The sequence below is a fragment of the Mustela lutreola genome, chromosome 15 (genome assembly GCF_030435805.1).
Source record: "Mustela lutreola isolate mMusLut2 chromosome 15, mMusLut2.pri, whole genome shotgun sequence".
In the NCBI taxonomy this organism is placed as follows: Eukaryota; Metazoa; Chordata; class Mammalia; order Carnivora; family Mustelidae; genus Mustela; species Mustela lutreola.
This window is the reverse complement of record NC_081304.1, coordinates 36365948-36382055: the sequence shown is the minus strand read 5'-3', so window position 1 is coordinate 36382055 and position 16108 is coordinate 36365948. Positions and strand designations below refer to the sequence as shown.

Here is a 16108-nt window from a genome sequence, read left to right as displayed (position 1 = left end):
GTGTGACTCTTGATCTCAGGGTCGTGAGCTTGAGCTCCACGACAGGTGTGGGGCCTGCTTAAGAATAAAGAAAGGTTAAACATTAAAGGAGGAGAGTTTTAAATTGTGATAATAAAACTGGATACATCTCTCCCATACAAGTGCTGTGTGCAGAGAAATAGCAACAGAGATTGAAATCCCAAAAGTCTGAGAGAAATATAAGGGGACACACTAAAATAATCCTGCTCATCATCTGTCAATTAAACAGGTTGGACTTTAAATTTTGTTTCAAAAAAAAAAAAAAAAAAAAAAAGTAATGATTCTGTAGGCGAGGCATAGTAGCAATACAGATATTTCACCACTTTAAACAGCTGACGTCTGTGGGAGGATAGATGAGGAGGAACAAATTTCTATGAAGGTAGTTCACTCTCTGATTTTCATTTGTTTATGTAAGTAGGCACTGGAAGAAGTAAAACAAATTTATAGAAATGTTCATTTCCATAGAAGATGAATCTTTACTGCAAAAGGGAAAAGGATATTTCAATCACAATTAAAAACCCTCCTGTGAGGTTTCTTCATTTGCTTATTTTGGACATTATTACTAGAGCAATTACGTTTAAAAATGCGGGGACCAGAGGCCACTGGTTTATTATCACTAGAAAACAGCAAGCTATTTCTCTACACTGTTTATCTGATTGATTCCCAACATCTTTCTGGCAGCCAATCTATCAGTTTATCTCTCCTACTTCATCACAGTCACTTCTGGCAGCTAAATACAAGATCCAAATCCAGTGTTACACAGACATACGACACAGTAAACCCGTGTAGCACTGCTACTCTGTAAACAGCTGCCCTGAAGGCTGAGCCAAAATGGGCTCCTGGTTCCTAGTCAATGTTCTGTCAGAAGCATGGCTGGGGTGTGTGTGTGTGACGGTGGTGGAAAGGAGGAGAGGTTGATAAGGAAAACAGAAGAAAGAGAAGAAAAAGAAGGGAAAGAAAATATGAAAAGGGTCGGGAGATAATGAAGCAGCTACATCTCATTGCCCTTACCTGTTCCAGCCACAGAAGAGATTGGAACAACGGTTCCTGGCTTTCCTAATCGCCTCTGATCCCTTGAGACTGGGGCTGTCAGGACCATGGGGAGCAAGTGCTCATGGGAGTCTGCCCTAGCACAACAGGGGTGATCCTCGGCAAGAAAGCCCCATATGCCCTTCCCGAAGACTGAAGCCGCACGACTATGGTGGGTCTGTTACGTTTGCAGTGGTCCCTCCATTCAAACACTGAGTTGGTGCAGCATTTTCTCTCTGTACTTTCCATATTCTGGGCTTCATTTTCACTACCCAAGTGCCCTGCACAGCTACCCTTAGTCATTTGTAACAAGGAAGGTGGTTTTACTGGTCAATCTGGCCAAGTCTACTTTATTCAGTCCAGTGAGGCAGAAGATCCTGTTGCATGCAAGGTAGGAATAAGAAAGTGGCCAAAGGGGGCGGCACCTGAGTGGCTCAGTGGGTTAAAGCCTCAGCCTTCAGCTCAGGTCATGATCCCAGGGTCCTAGGATTGAGCCCTGCATTGGGATCTCCGCTCAGCAGGGAGCCTGCTTCCCTTCCTCTCTCTCTGCCGGCCTCTCTGCCTGCCTCTCTGCCTACTTGTGATCTCTGTCAAATAAATTAAAAAAATCTTAAAAAAAAAAAAAAAAGGAAAGAAAGAAAGAAAGGAAAGTAGCCAAAAGGGATGCTTGGGTGGCTCAGTCAGTTCAGTATCTGCCTTCGGTTCAGTATCTGACCGAATGATCTCAGGATCCTGGAACTGAGCCCTACATCGGCCTCCCTGCTCAGCAGGGAGCCTGCTTCCCCCTCTGCCTCTGCCCCTCTACCCTGCTCCTGCGCTCTCTGACAAATAAGTAAAATCTTAAAAAAAAAAAAAGTAGCCAGAAAATACAAGTAAACCAACTATTCCCATGGCTACTGCTATTTCCCACAGCTAACACAATCACTGGGTTTTAATTTAATTAGGAAAACTGCTTTCAAAAAAGTTACTGAAAAACTAAGCTTTAGGAATATTGCTGAAGAATTAATTTTGCTTCTCAGTTCAATTTTTATAGCTTAACTTTATGAATAAACTTTTCTATTAAATACAGGTTTCTGTTACAGTTAGTGGAGCTTTTTCTTTTCAACAATAATGATGTAGTATTTCTAATTTTCTTTGTGACTCGGAAAATGGAGACATGCGTGAAATATTTTTGTTCTAGTCTGTTTTAATCCCAGGGTCAGCTCACAAAGGCTTGATTGTTTCTCTAGTTCCAGGGGAAAATCATAGATGTTAGGTTTCCAGGTCAGCCCACAAAAACCTACTTAACCCATAACAACATACATGAGGAATAGCGCTGATGGTACTGTTCAGCATCTAATCAGCATTTATAATACTTTGTCTAGAAATATGCACGCCAGAATCAGTTAAAAATGGCAGATTGAACACATTAGTTTATCTCTTCTCCCTTCTCAAGCCCTCTAAAAGACAGGAGAGGAATAAAACAAATGTATTAACCCACGAGAAAGAAGAGAAAGGGAGAGTTAATGAGAGCAGATTTTCATAAATTTTTCAAAGACAGTCAGGAGACGGAAGAGTAAAAAGCAGTTATCACCCAAGTGCCCAGAGGGAATAAAGGTGAGGGTGGAACTAATTAGGCCCACAGAATCCCTGTAGGAGGAGCTCTGGCAGTGGCAGTTACCACAAAGAGGGAGAAGTGGGAGGGGACAGCGCCACTGGGCCTTCTCCATTATCCCACAAGTGACTCTACCCTTTCCCCCACCCCCTCACAGGGAGACAAGTTTTCTTCTCTGGAAAAACTGAGCCCCAGAAGCTCCAGAGAGATGGCTCTGAGGCACAGGAGGCTGGAATGAGGTAAAAGAAAAAGGTGCCATGCCAGTCCCTGGGAACTTCTGCCTGCTTCCCTTACCCTACAAACAGAATGCCAGCACCCTGACACAAAATCTCCCACGCAGGAGAGCAGAGAAACTGCATGGTTGATCCTTCCACTCCCCAGAAAATATCTCCAAGTTCTGACATTTGAAGACTATTCCAAACAAGATGTTAGTTCACAGAGCAATTATAGTTAAAGGAGCCAAAAAGCTCTGCTCAGGTTTCAGAGGTACTCTGAATTTCTTACTACAAATATGAAGAGAGTTAAGGACCACTGGCATCTGCGGAAAGGCTCAAACAGACCAAAGCAGATAGGGAAGAGGGGACCCAAAAGAACAACAAAGGAAACAAAAGAAACCTAAGAAAAGAAAGAAAGAAGAATGGAAAAGAAGATATATTCCTGTAAGAACAGGAGGATGTGAGTAAAGAGTAAAACAAGAAATTAAATACAAAACAGAAAAAAATAAATTTCAATAAACTGGAAAAGAAATATACAAAACCCCTTCAGCTATAAAACAAAAAGGCAAAAGGATAACAGACCCTTGTTTATTTGTAAGAGAAGAAAAAAATCTAGAGAACAATCCAGAATGTCAAACATCTGACTAAGAAAGGCTAGGAGGACATAATTAGAGAAACAGTAATGAAAATTTCCCAAATCGAAGGACAGGAATGAGCCTGAAAAAATCTAGTACAATGAATGAAAAAAAGTCCTTTCCCAAGACACATCAGCATGAAATGTGGAACACTGGAAGTACAGAGAAGATCCTAAATGCTTACAGAAAAAATAGGTCACATATAAAGAGGGTGACCGTATGTCCCAGTTTACCCCAGAGAGTCCTGATTTACGCCTGCTGTCCTAGTATTCTTTTTCAGGCTAGTACCTCAAATGTCCCAGTTTTGGCAAGAGATTATATAGTCACCCTACATATTCAGAAATGAAAACTAAGTGGGACTAGACATTTCAGTAGCAATATCAAGTAGCAGAGGACCGCAGGGCAATGCCTTCAAAATTCTGAGGAAAAGGACTTTCGACTTCAAATTCCACACACAAAGGATTAACCAAGTATGCAAGTTACACGGAGACATTTCATGCGTGTAAAGAGACTCAATGGTTTACTCCTCACGCGCCCCTTCACAGGAAGATGTGCCTCAGTAACATAAGCGCGTGTGACAAGAAGGAGGAAGACGTGAGACGTCAGAAAACAGGTCCAACTCAGGAAAGCAGCAAAAACAGGCCCTGAGACTACTGACAGCGGAGGCACAAAGAACAACTGTTCCAGAGAGGAAGAGTCCGGAGAGCCCTAGAAATGAGGTCTCTGGGTTGGAAAAGGTAGAGGGAGTGGGGAAATGATAGGTTAATTTATGCATTCAAGGCATTTGGTCTGTGTGGGGGAAAAACAGCAGGAGATATACAGAACACCAAGCGGATCTTGAAAAAGGCATTATTAGCTCTAGGAAAAAACAAGCATCTAAGGAAATATAATCATAGTACATTTACTTAGTCGTAATATCATAAAAACTGACTTTTCACAAAACCATGACAGTAAGTACACCAGGGGTATGGAGAACGGGAAGCGTGGAGGCAGAAAGCCTAGGAAGGCCCACACCTCACCACTGTGAGGGAAGTCAAGAGATGATCTGATAAATGTTTGAACGTGATAAAACAGTAGTATAAACCTACTATTTAAAACCTAAATAAAGGGGCACCTGGTTAAAGCTTCTGCCTTCAGCTCAGGTCACGATCCCAGGGTCCTGGGATCGAGCCCCACACTGGGCTCTCTACTCAGCAGGGAGCCTGCTTCCCTTTCTCTCTCTCTGCCTGCCTCTCTGCCCACCTGTGATCCCTGTCTGTCAAAAAAAAAAAAAAAAAAAAAAAAAAAACCGAAATAAAGTATTGGAAGTTTTTGCCCTCCAAAGCTTCTCAGCAATGTAACGCTTTATCATATCTTGGATAATACGTGACCCAAGAAGAATATGTCAGGATTTATTTGGCAATGTCCAGACTATCCAGTAGTCCCGCCTCAACCCTGGTTTTAGTTACCCACAGCCAATTGCGGTGCAGAAGCAGATGGTACTCCTTCTGATGGGTCCTCAGAAGGTCCACAGGAGCCTGACGCTATGTCTTATGGCTACGTCATTGCCCTCACTACGTCTCATCACACAGGCATCTTATCATCTCACATCATCACAAGAAGGGCTAGTACAGTACAATAAGATAAAAGACCACATTCACATTTTTATTATAGTATATTGTTACAAGTGTTCTATTTCATTATTAGCTATTGTTGTTATTCTCTTATTCTGCATAATTTATAAATTAAGCTTTATTCACAGTATGTATGTGCAGGAAAAATGTGTATTTAGGGCATGGTACTATCCACCGTTTCAGTGATCCATTGAAAGTTTTGGATCATATAACCTGTGGATCGATGGAGAGGGACCACTATAGGTGTTCTGAAAAATTTTGCCAGTCTACAAATTCACACTGAGTAATTTTGTAATGTCCAAAGGCGAAAAAGACAGGAGGTTCAAGGATATATTGATTAAAGCCCTTACATTGTCCTGCTCCTGAAAACAAACAAACAAACATGGTAACACCCTAGAAATAACAACAACAACACTTATTTTGATTTGATGCTGATAATGCCAAGCAATTGTTTACAACTTTATTGAGATATAATTCACTTACTATATTAATTCACCCATGCAAGAGGTATATAATTCAGTGTATTTTGGTCAATTCAGAGAGTTGTGCAATCACTACCACATTTAATCTTAGAACATTTTCATCCCACTAAAAGAAACCCCAAACCTATTAGCTATCATTCCCAGTAAGCCCGACCCACAAACTCCAATACAATTAGTGATTAAGCAATCACTAATCTTTCTATCTTTATGATATGCCCATTCCTGACATTTCATATAAAATGCAATCATACTATTTATGGTCTTTTATAACTAGCTTATTTCACTTAACATAAGTCCCAAGGTTTATTCATGTTATAGCATATATCAGTATTTCCTTCTTTTTTACAGCTGAATACTCCACTGCAGAGCTACACCATATTTTACCTATTCATTAATTGAGAGATATCAGAGTTGTTTCCACCTCATAGTTATTAAGAATAACGCTGCTATGGATATTCATGACAAGTTTTTGTACAGACAGGTGCTTTCATTTCTCTCAGGTAAATACGTGGGAGTGGAATTGCTAGGTTACATAGTAACTCTAGGTCTGACACCTTGAGGTACTGCCAGCCTGTTTTCCGAAGCAGGTACATCATTTTACATTCCCACCAGCAGTGCTGGACAGGTCCGATTTTTCTACATCCTCATCAGCACTTGTTATTGTCTGACTTTTTGATGACAGTCATCCCAGTGGGTATAAAGTATTATTTCACTGTGGTTCTGATTTGCATTTCTCTGATGGCTAATGAGGTTGAACATCCTCTTGTGCTTACTGGTCATTTGTATATCTTCTTTGGAGAAATGTCTACTCAGAGAAGCCTTGGCCATTCTTTAATAAGGTTGCCTTTTTATTATTGAGCTGTAAGAGTTCTTTATGTATTCTAGATACGAGTCCCCACACTCTCTTTCTCTAATAAATAAAATCTTTTTTAAAAAAATTACCCTTCTTAAAAACCTATTCCAAGAGCTTGAATTAAAAAAAACAAAAACAAGGGCGCCTGGGTGGCTCAGTGGGTTAAGCCGCTGCCTTCAGCTCAGGTCATGATCTCAGGGTCCTGGGATCGAGTCCCGCATCGGGCTCTCTGCTCAGCAGGGAGCCTGCTTCCTCCTCTCTCTGCCTGCCTCTCTGCTTACTTGTAATTTCTCTCTGTCAAATAAATAAATAAAATCTTTAAAAAAAAAAAAAAAAAAAAAAAAAAAAAAAAAAAAAAAAAACAAAAACAGGGTGCCTCAGTTGGTTGAGTGTGTGACTTTTTTTTTAATTTAAATCCAATTAATTATCATATAATGTATTATGGGTTTTAGAGGTAGAGGTCAGTGATTAATCAGTCTTATACAATACCCAATGTTCACTACATCACGTGCCCTCCTTAATGTCTATCACCCAGTTGCCCCTCACTTCCAGCAACCCTCAGTTTGTTTCCTATGACTATGAGTCTCTTATAGTTTGTTTCTGTTTTCATCTTGTTTTATTTTTTCCTCTCTTCCCCTATGATCCTCAGTTTTGTTTCTTAAATTCTACATATCAGTGAGATCATGATAATAATCTTTCTCTGACTTATTTTGCTTAGCATAATACCCTCTAGTTCTATCTATGTTGTTGCAATGATAAGATTTCATTTTTAATGCCTGAATAGTATTCCACTCTATGTGTCTGTGTATGTATGTGTACAACACATATCACATCTTCTTTATGAGTATCTGACTCTTGATTTTGGCTCCAGGGGATTATGGGATTGAGCCCTTTGTCAGGCTCTGCATTCAGTGGGGAGTCTGGTTGAGATTCTCTCTCTCTTCCTCTCTCCCCCCCCACTCCATCCAATGCATGCTCCCTCTTTCTCTCTAAAATAAATAAATCTTTAAAAGAAAAAACAAAAAATCCAAATGAATTAAAAGATCTCATTCTTTTTTTTTTTTTTTTAAGATTTTATTTATTTGACAGATGGCAATCACAAGTAGGTAGAAGCAGGCAGAGAGAGAGGAAGGAGTAAGCAGGCTCCCTGCTGAGCAGAGAGCCCGATGCAGAGCTTGATCCCAGGACCCTGAGATTATGAGCTGAGCCAAAGGCAGAGGCTTTAACCCACTGAGCCACCCAGGGGCCCCTCAATCCGTCTTTGAAGGCCAGATCAAATGCCATCTCCTCTTCCCTGCAGCCTTCTCGAACTCCTCCAAACTGTTATTAATTTCTCTCTCTTCTTAATTCTTTCATACCTCTTCACCAACCATGTTGGTTTGTTTGTATTTCTGTCATCCCGTCTACCTGGCTGTAAGCATCCCGAAGGCAGGGTAGAGTCTGACTCAAATGCTCACCTCCCACAGAACTCTGCACTCTGCCTTGTACACAGCGCTTATTCAAAACCATTTCTAAAACGAGTTATGTAGCCAGCATTCTTCTAGATCTTGTGATCAGAGATGAACAGCATCTAGCTTCTGCAATGGCAAGTACAATAATTACAGGAAGAGAAATAGAAGAATGGAGAGAAATCAGGAGGTGTGAATAAAATTCAAGAAGCATCTTAACGCTGACGTTACAAATAACCCACATTTGGTTACTAAAATAAGAAAATGTATACCTGGAGGCTACCACTAAAAGTCAGCCTGACTCTGCCTCGCTGACTTTGGTGTTTAAGGATTTGATTAGTTTTTCCACTTTCTGATTCAGTGCTACACCATGCCTCCACTCCAGAGTGAGAGCCAAGTAAGGCCTACAATTTCGAAGGGATGATAAATTCATTCACTGAATAAAGTAACATTGTTTTCTCTGCACAAGTTCTAAAATATTTCAAAGGCCGTAATATTTCACTAGGCTTGGCCATTTGGGTTAAAATTTATTAGTCAAAACAGAAAACTTTCTCATCAGATCCCATATATTCCATTAGGCATGATATATAATGTCTCCCAATGTCTAATTATTAACTGGGAATGTAAGTAAATCACCATCAGTATTAGGTAGGCCCTGATGTGTGCAGACATGGTTAAGAATTAAGCATTCGAATACTAAAGAACTTCTTCTTTTGACAATTTGCCTTTCCTTTTTCTTACAAATAAAAACAATTTTATAAAAATCAAGTGACAGCATTTAGCCATTCTTCCTAATCCATACTAAAGTAACAATGTACAGAGAGAGAGTTCTATTGTTCAGAATTTCCAACAGTCCCCATTTCCAGTATTCTGCCCCTCGATTGCCAGATGGATGTCCTGGTATGTGTCCTTTTTTTTCTTTATCCTTTGGGACCCCAGCTCAGTCACTGACTATTTCTGGGCATTCCTGGGCAATGTTTTTTTACATGGCATCAAACAATGTATCTTTTGTCTTGGAAGAATAAGGAGGAAGTCATTCAGAACTAGAGAAAATTTTACTGAAAGGATTCACAAGGAAGAAACCAGAAGGGTAGTACTAACTTGTGCTCTGTAATGATGTCCTGTAGGGATGAAAAGCCCAGTGAAACAAACCTTTCCCTGTCTTTCCGACATTCTCCTTCTAGCATTTAGACTCCAATAATTCTTCGGCCCCACCAGATCAATAACCCATTGATCCTGAGACCTTTGCAGCATCCTGCCTCTTCCCCTCATGTGCTTATTCCCTCCTTCCTCAGGTGGCAGTGACTCCACAGTCCATCAGGATAATCACTCCTGGTATACACTCTCAACTTCCTCGAAAGATGTAATATCCCTTTGTCAAACAGAGTCAGATCCCTTGGGGATTGATGGGTCTTGGAATTCAGAATTTTGAGCATTTTAGGAGGATAAGACAGTGTATAAAATACAAATGCCCCAGCAGAGTCTGGGATGGCACCCTAACGTCAAACACATGAATATTTCTGCAGCAAAATGTATGAACCATCCCCACTAGGTGAGATAAATAAAGCCTTACAGGTTTATAATAGCTTTATGACCTTTTACATCAGATGCTGCCACCACAAAAGTTTGACAAACTTAACCAAAACAAAGCAAAACACAAAACCATGAGTTTTCCTAACTTTTTAAACTTCAGAAACACGGTAAAGGGATTATGTGCCTGCACTCCCTTGGCAAAATCCCCAAGCATGTTAAATCTCAGTACCTGCATCCATGCGGCTAAACTGGCTGGAGAGAAAGACAAGACTGTGGGAACTGGTCTCCCCCATCGCAAGTCATCAGCATGAGCTCATATGGATCTTCGGTGCTACCTGACAATTCCCCGGCAGGTTTCCCCTCCACTCATTCTTCCCCTCTGTCAGGGGACTCTGCCATACCTCCTCCTTTCTCAAACCTCCAGCCCCTGCCACATCTTCTCACTCATGGCTTCCTAATTCATAAAGTATAAGAAAACAAAACAAAAAAAGCACCCAAATGATAATTTCCACATGCTTCCACTGTATCTACCTGTAAGAGTACCATATACTCTACCTTCTGTAAGAGTGCTTTATATATTCTAGATACGTCTCTTACCAGACATATGATTTGCAAATATGTTCTCCCACAAATATTTGTAGGTCTTTTCACTTTCCTGAAGGTACCTTTTGTAGGACCAAGATTTTTTATTTCAATGAAGTCCAATTTATCTATTTTTTTTCTTTTGTCACTTGCACTTTTGAAGTCCTAACCAAAGCTCATGGAAGATTCACTCCTATGTGTTCTTCTAAAAGTTTTATAGTTTTAGCTTTTACATTTAGGTATGTGATCCATTTTGAATTATTTTTTGTGTAGGTATGAGGGAGGGCATCAACTTCATTCTTCTACATGTGGATGGATATCCATTTGTCCCAGCACTATTTATTGAAAAGACAAAAGATGGTTCACTCCCTGTTGCATTGTTTTGGCACCCGTACCCAACAGACCATAATGTAAAGGTTTATTTCTGTATTCCACTGATCTATATACTTAACTTTATGCCAGTACTGTAACACCTTCATTACTGTAGATTTGTAGTAAGTTTTGAAATTAGGAAGTAGGAGTCTTCCAATTGTTCTTTTTCAAGATGGTTTTGGCTCTTCTGGGTCCCTTGCATTTCCATATGAATTATCAGTTTATCAATTTCTATAAAGAGGCCATTGGGATTTTGATAGGGATTGTACTGAATGTGAAGATTAGTTTGGGGAGTACTGCCACCCTCAGAATATTAACTCCTCTACTCCATGAACATGGGATGACTTTCCATTTTTCAACAATGTTTAGTTTTTCATGTACAAATATTTCACCTCCTTGGTTAAATTTATTCCCAAGTATTTTATTCTTTTGGATACTATTATAAATAGAAGAGTTTTCCTTTTCAGATTGCTCACAGCTGGTGCACAGAAACACAATTGATTTTTTGGAGATATATTTTGCAATTTTGCTGAATTCGTTTATTAGCTGATAGTTTTTTGGTGGCTTCTTTGGGATTTTCTATGTATAAGATATATATAGGATCCTGCCATCTGCACATAAGAGATAGCTTGGATGCCTTTATTTCTTTTTCTTGCCTAACTGTCTGTCTAGGACCTCTAGTACAATGTTAAGTGTTAGTGGCAAGCATAGACTATTTGTCGTGTTCCTAATCTTAGAGGAAAGCATTCAGTCTTTCACCACTGAGTAGGTAAAAATGAATATTCATAGATGTTCTTTAGCAAGTAAAACAGTTCCCTTCTATTCACAATTTCCTGTTTGGTGGTGGTGTTTTTTGTTTTTTTAGCTGTGTGTTTTTATCACAAAAGGGTTAATTTTTTTTCCCCCTGCATCTATTAAGGTGATCATGTGGTTTTTGTCCTTATTCTATTGATATGGTGTATTAACATTAATTGATTTTTGATGTTAAACCCAACCTTGTGTTCCTGGGTTAAATCCAACTTGGTTATGGTACATAATCTTTTTTTTATATGTTGCTGGATTGAGTCAATAGTACTCTGTGGACTCTTGCATCTATATTTCTAAGAGACACTGGTCTGTAATTTTCTTTCCTTGTGCTGCTTTTGTCTGGTTTGGGTATCAGGATGATACTATATTTCCTCCTTCTTGAAACACTTTTACATGGAACCTGGGAAATCACTCTTCCCTCACTCTCTTAACTTACTTTGCTTCTTCTCAGTCACCTTTGCTGGTTGCCCTTCATCTGCCCAACCTCTAAATGTCTGAATGTCCCAGGTCTCAGGGTTTGAATCAATTCTATTTTCTCTCCCTTCATTCTCTATGTAATCTCGTTCAGCCTTTTGGTATTAAATATAATCTATATGCTGGTGGTTCTCAAATTTAGTCAAGCCCAGACCTTCCCATGAACCCCAAAATTACAGATAGAATTAACCTCTTCAAGAACTCCAAATGAATGTTTTTGAGGTAATCTAAAATTAATGTAATAGATGATCAAAATAATTAAAGCCAAAACAGGTCCACAGAGGAAAAAAAAGCTTAATAAAACCAAAACTACATTCCAGATTTCACCTCCAAATTAGCTTCTCTCATTGCTTTCCCCATCTCAGTAAATGGCAATTTCGTCCTTCCAATTGCTCAGGCCAAAAACCTTCAAGTCATCCTGGACTCCTCTCTTTCCACATCCCGTATTAAATCCAACAGCAAATCCTGTCGGTTCACCCTGAACAAAAATTCAGAATCCAACCACTTAGCACTCCCTGCAAACCACCCTAGTCCCAGCTACCTCCATCTCTTGACTGATTATCACTAGACTCTTAACTCGTTTTGTCTTTGCCACCTTACCCCCTACAGTTTATTCTCAACATGAGCCAGCAGAGAGATTCTTCTGAAATATTAGTCCAATCATGCAACTCCTCTATTCAAACCCCTTCAGTGGTTTCCCATTTCAGCCACAATAAAAGCCACAGTGCCGCAGTAGCTTACAAAGATCTATAGTACCTGGCCCTGCATTACCTCTCTTCTCTCTTCTCATATCACTCTTTCTTGCTACTCCACTCCGGAGACACTGGCCTCCTTGGATTTCCTACAGCGTCCCACTCTCCACTGTGCCTCAGAGGCTCTGCACTTGTCATTCCATTTGTCCCCAAGTCTCTTCCTCCAGGCACCTGCATGGCTGCAATATATTTCCTTCAGGTCTCTGCTCAAGAACAGCCTTATGCCCTGAATTTCCTACAAAAATAGCAACCATCCCATGCCTACCCTAGTATTCCCTTCACCCATACCCAGTTTTAGAATTTCTTATTATACAGTCACTATACATTTCCCTTTTCATCCCAGCTCTAAGCTAGAATGGAGGCTCACAACAACAAAACTTGCCTTTGTCGTAGCCCCTAACAGAGTTCCAAAAGAACTATGATGAGGAAAAGTTCTATACTTGCATTGTCCAGTAGTGTAGCCACTAGCACATGTGGCCACGTAGCACTTGAGATGTGGCCAGTATGACTGAGGAACTGAATTTTTAACTGTAATCTATTTTAATTAACTTAAATTTAAATAGCTACACGTGGCTAGCAGCTACTGCATTAGATAGCACAGCACAGCCTAAAATAGCAGTTACTCAGACACAGCAGGCAGGCAAATATTTATTGAATGAATGATGCAAGGAAGATAGAAATCTGAAGGCTTTTTTTCTCCTTAACTTTCTGTTATAGAAAATTTCAGAAATACACAAAAGCAGGCCATAGCTAAATGAACCCTCTAATACCTATCACCAACATGAAGGCTCTGCTAGCCTGAAGTAAGTTTCAGTGGCTACTGGCATCGCAATCGAGCTTGTAACAATTACTACATTCTTAGAAAATAGGGATTTTATATTATCCAGAGTTTATATCAAACAACATCTCTTAGAGTCTTTTATTTAATTTTATTTTTTAAAGATTTCATTCTTTATTTGAGAGAGAGAGAGAGTATGTGCCCTCACACATAAGCTGGGGGAGGGATGGAGGAAGAAGGAGATAAGTAGACTCCCTCTGAGTGCAGAGCCCCAAGAGGGGCTCCATCCAAGGACGCTGAGATCATGATCTGGGCCAAAACCAAGAGTCGGACAGACGCTCAACTGGCCGAGCCACTCAGGCACCCCTCTTAAAGTCTTTCAGAAGTTACAGAAAATGACTTTGGGAATCAGATCAGGTATATGCTGGGAGAGAAACTGGTATGTTAATCAGTGCAGACACCAGACAACTACATGTATGTTTTTGTATCAAGGACCCAATTACTCTCTTTCACCATTTACTTTCTCCACACAAGTTTTTTATTTTATTTTATTTTATTTTATTTATTTATTTGTCAGAGACAGAAGGAGAGAGAGCGAGGGGGCACAGGCAGACAGAGAGGCAGGCAGAAGCAGAGGGAGAAGCAGGCTCCCCGCCGAGCAAGGAACCCGGTGTGGGACTTGATCCCAGGACCCTGGGATCATGACCTGAGCCGAAGGCAGCCACTTAACCAACTGAGCCACCCAGGCGTCCCTCTCCACACGAGTTTTAATGAAGTCACACTCTTAAGGAGAAGCTATGTGACCATACAAATTAAGAGAGAATCTCACTCCTTTTGGGATGACACAAATTCCTTGGGCAGGGATTCTGTCTTTATAAACCTAGCATCTGGTATAGTAAGTGTTAACTGAATGAAGTTCATAACTGCATAAAAGCGTCAGAGTGCAAACAGATATACTCACTGGACGTCCAATATCCTAAACAGATTTATTCTGAAAAGGAAATTTTCAAATGGATTTTCAAACATGTCAGATCAAAGGGCAGCTTAATATGCTGGAAAGAAAATCAAACCAGGAGCAAGAATTCTTGGATTTCCATGCCCCAACTCACTAAGTGGGGTGATCCTATACTAGTCATGTACTTGCTTTAGGCTCCAGTTCGCAAAAAGTCAGTCTGGCCTTGATGTTCTTCAAAGATGCTATCTAACCTCTCCTTTCTACGCCAAATCATTTTCCCTATCATTGACTTTAAAGGAGCATGATTTAATAAGAAGACATCATATTTACTTTAGGGAACAGGTAGCATTCCCCATTCCTGAGAAGTACCAAAATCTTCACACTGGGCCACTAAAATACTGCTGGAGTCCTGTGTTTGATTTATACTCAGCCGGCTGACATTGTGCTTATTAGTATAGAAAAGGCAATTTTGGCCACATATTTGCCTAGCATACTCCCAGGGTATCACCTGTGTTTGAAAAAGTTTCTTTAACATTTCTAAGCCAATTCTTATCTCTTTCCTAGCTGGCTCCATAAAATGTACTGCTTCAGGCTTTGTTCTGAGGTTTACTTTTGTTAAATGAGGTAGTAGTACTGAAGTCATGCTCTGATGTTTTTTAAAGTGAGGAAACTGAAAGAAATGAGGGCCAGCCACGTGTACTTTCCCTTGACACGACTGTTGGATGAAATTTCTGGACCTTGCGTTTAAAATACGGCTTTGGGTCTCTTACCCCATGCAGTCTGCACAAGGGCAAGTCCATGCTAGCAGTCAAATGCCAATACTGATGCTGAAATTGGGTCTAAACATTGACACATTCTAGCACAGAAGCTAGAATATATCTCAAATAAAATTCTTACATGTGGTACACAAAATAATCTTGTAACTATTAAAACTGGAGTTTAATTGGTTATTGGTTTGTTTTTGTTGTTGTTTGTTTTTTAAGATTTATTTATTTATTCGAAAGAGGGAGAGGGATAGAGAAAACACAGGGGAAGGGGCAGAGGAGAGGGAGAATCCCAAACAGACTCCCTGCCCAAGTGCGAAACCTAACACTTGGTCTCACGACACGGAGATCATGATTTGAGCCAAACTCAAGAGCGGGACACTCAACCAACTAAGATACCCAGATGCCCCAGATTGTTTTGTTGTTGTTGTTGTTTTTTAAAACCTCTACTATGCCTCAAGAAACCTAAACCTTATTTCTGCCATAATTTCAAACTTCAAGTTTATGTACTACATATCTATATCCTCTCTAAAATCATCATACAGGGCTACATGTAATAAGTTTTATCAAATTTTTAAGAAACAACCCACATCTCAAGTAACAGCAACAAAATAAAAATGAAATACTGCTTTGAACCAGAAGGTATCTGTTTTTTGACAACTAATTAAAAGGAACAGGTTCAAATCAAACTTTAAAATATATTATTAACCAACAACTGAACCACTGGAAAGATATATGCCAACAGTAAGGATACTTGCATTAACCACAGGAATGGCTCGAAACATCTTATTCACACTGAGATCTAAATGTATGCAATTAAAGCATCACATCAACTGTCCATATTAATCACTCACCAATTTAATTAGTAAACCACCTTGTCAGAAAGCTTGCCTCTTCCTTATTTCTTAACATTATCGACTTTTAATAGTTCACTGAATTAGTAATTACTTGTTTATGGCATTATCAAATGTCTAAGTCCAGCATGTGGCAAGGTCAGTTATAGCCATGCCCTGATGGCATGTGAAAGGAGAAATTTAACCCATCAAAGTGGTCATCGAAAGAGCAAAACCTATTATCCCTTTCTCTAGACACTCCTGGTTAAATTCAAAGTGACAGGACAAACCAGATCAAAACTAAACAGAGCTAGATGCAACATACAAAATCCTAATGAACCCTTAGAAATCCAGGTATCGATTTATCAATA

The 16108-nt window shown here is 39.8% G+C and overlaps 1 protein-coding gene across 1 annotated transcript in view; it reads right to left on the bottom strand.

Moving 5' to 3' along the window:
• Positions 1-16108, bottom strand: part of AATF (apoptosis antagonizing transcription factor) — a 98877-nt gene that overhangs the window by 34701 nt on the left and 48068 nt on the right. The gene's annotated exons all lie outside the window — the stretch shown is intronic.